We start from the raw sequence: 3,285 nt of genomic DNA, 5'->3' as shown, positions 1-3,285 counted from the left end.
ATAATATCTTTTTCGATTCTTTGAAAGTGATAAGTACAGATAACTCTTTAAAAAAACATACAAAACTTCAACCTTCTAAGTTGTATAATTTATACCCTACCCGTTGAAGTGCTGACCTAAAAATCGAGTTCAACTATTATATGTGGGTTATATCATATGTACGGAATTCCAGGTATCTTTTTTTGACTACACTAAAATGTGGAATTGTGAGTTCTTTGTACCCTCCACCATAGTATGAAGGGTATATTAAGTTTGTTTTTCCGTTTATAACGCATTGAAATAATCATTTGCAACCCTATAAAGTATATATCCTTGATCAGGGTAAAATTGAAAAATATAACGGCATCGTCCGTTTCCAGGTATTTTGACGTTTTAATTCACATTTTCAAACCGAATTAGCTGTTCCTAGTGATAAGCAAACTTATACTCTACAAATTATGGGCATACCTCCGATACCTCCCGATTTTCGATTTTTTGGGGACTTTAGCTACAATTTAAACCGAACTAGTCGTAATATGACATTTGAGGTTCTCAGTGTCACGAAACTTCTCTACCAAACATCGCCAACATAGGTCCATGTTTCGATATAGCCACCATATAACGATACCTCCCAATATTCGATTTTTTTGGGGTTTTAGCTACAATTTTGAACAGGACTAGCTGTAATTTGGCATTCGAGGTTCCCAGTGGTCTCGAAACTTCTCCACCACACATAGTCAATATAAGTTCATGTTTTGGTACAGCGCCCATATAAGGGTACCTTCCAATTTTCGGTATTTTGAGACACTTACCTACCTTGTTTGACGGAACAAACTCCAATATGTCTTTTGAGGCTCCCTGCAGTTATAAAACTTTTCCATCAAAACTTGCAAAGATAGGTCCGCACTTTGATATAGCCCCGTAGGTGGTACCTTTCACCTGGCTGAACACATTTTTTAGATTAGATAATTTAGGTATTTGGGGTATCCGTGGTCGACAAATTTTTTCCACCTAAAATTGTGAAAGGAAACTAATTATTCCATTTTAATTTAATGTATGGTGGAGGGTATAAAAAGTTAGGCCCGGCCGAACTTAACGACTGTTTACTTGTTTTATTTTTAATGTTTTCTAACATCCGTAAATGCAAAATCCCAAATTACACATTTTCACTTACAATAAATTTCACCAAAATTTTACTTGGCAGTGTATTTAGTCTCCGACTAAACACAATCCAAAGTCCAAATTATTACTGCAATAATACAGTGCGTCCCTTGTGATACTATTCCAGTTCCCTCGCACTACTAGAAAGGTATTAATCTCCGCCGCACAATGCTTCATAAATTAATTTTTTGTCTTCACGTAATTTAAATTTCCACCATACGGAAGAGTATTTGACCCTCCGACTAAACACAATCTAAAGCCTAAATCATTACATCTATAATATATTGTGTCACTTTAAGGTATTTTTCTGAAACCATCCCCGTTCCATTACATTTCTGTAAAGCTATAAATCTTCACCATCTACATTCACCAGTGCAAAAAATCGTATCGAACAAAAGTTTAAGGTTTTAATATTAGCAATAAATTCAGGTGACATCATTCGCCCAAATTATAAACACTCTTATTCGCTCATTTATTGCATTTCTTACCAAACTTTCAGATTTTAATCCCATAAACAAAGTATTCAGGTGATAACATCCACTCTCTTTACATTTCAATAATTGATTTTCATTCGCAGCTTTATAGTTGTTAATCGTCTAACAAAAGTTTCACGTTTAATTTAACGAAATATTCAGATGGCCGATAATGTGTACTCTAAGTTATGACTTTTTGACATTTTTTCTCAAAAATGATTTCCTGTAGCAGGGATGAATGAACTTTTGCCTAATAATCACTACGCTATCGTTTTTTCCATTGAAATATAAAAAAGTTCACGCACAAATCGATTTTAATAATATTTTTTTGAAAAAATGTATGAAATGAAATTTTTTTTTTTGTTCAAAAAATATTTTTTTTTGCACGAATGAATAAATATAAGCCTACTAATAACTATAATAATGTTTATTTCATTCTAATATTGAAAAAGGTCATGGACAAACCACTTTGAAAAAATTTTAAATTTTTTGTTAAAAAATTATATCTTTAAATAAAAGCGTTTACGACATTTTTACGATTCTCAGAATTGAAGAAAATTAGTGAGAAATAAATGTTATGTCAGTTTAATTAACTCATGTGCCTCTAAAGTTTAATTTCAATTGTATGTCTGCGTACAGTGATTTCAAAAAATAGTCCATAATTTTGATAAATTCAATTTTTAAAATCATTTTGTGCGTGAGGTTTTTTCACTGAATCACCTTACAATTATGATTTTATATAATCTTATGGCAAAGCTCATCACGCTATGATACAGGGATATGAGGTTGTAAAAAAGTCTTAACCCTAGTGTACTCTCTGCAAAGTTTAACTAATGATTTTGTTTCCCACTCTCACAGGTTTCTTTATCACGTTTTGTTTCTAACGAGTTTGTTTCCTAAGTTTAATAGATGACTCGAAATGAAAACAGTTAGATTCTTATTATACCCTCCACCATAATATGGAGGATATATTTAAATTTGTCATTCCGTTTGTAAAACATCGAAATATTCATTGGAGATCCTATAAAGTATATTGGGATTTCTGAGTGAAATCTGACACTTTTTCAAAATAAGGTTTTAGATTTCCTTTATTATTTGCTGCGGTGATCCTGCTCATCAGCAAAACAATTCAGTATATTTTCAGTTTTTTTTTTGACCAACAGCTCCAGATATATCGCGCCTTGAAAAAGTCGAATTCTGTAATTCGAATTCAAAATTGAAAATTGACACAGTTTTTCAGATGTTTAAGCAAAAATTCCTAAATAAAACAACAACAAAAATGTTAAAAAATTTAATTTTGTTCTTTTTGGCAAAATAACAAATGTAAGGGAAAAATTTACAAATTTTAAAAAAATTAAGAAAAACTAGTTGTCATTCGAATCCTACTACCCAATAGGACTGAAAATGTTTGTAATTGATCGTAGATCCAAGCCCACTGTGCATTTTTTTTATATTTTTTGTTAAACAGCTGATAAAACAAAATAACATACAAACAATATTTTTTTCAAATTGGACCAATATTAAAAAAATTATGAGTATTTCTTTGCACATAGTTTTTACAGAATTCGAATTCTTCAAGGCGCGATATCTCTGGAGCCGTTGGTAAAAAAAAACTGAAAATATACTGAAATGTTGTGCTTATGAGCAGCATCACCACATCAAAAAATAAAAG

The sequence above is a fragment of the Musca autumnalis genome, unplaced genomic scaffold (assembly GCF_047663935.1).
Source record: "Musca autumnalis isolate F117 unplaced genomic scaffold, ASM4766393v1 scaffold_4, whole genome shotgun sequence".
Lineage (NCBI taxonomy): Eukaryota > Metazoa > Arthropoda > Insecta > Diptera > Muscidae > Musca > Musca autumnalis.
The sequence above is the reverse complement of the archived record's forward strand: the minus strand, read 5'-3'. Positions refer to the sequence as shown.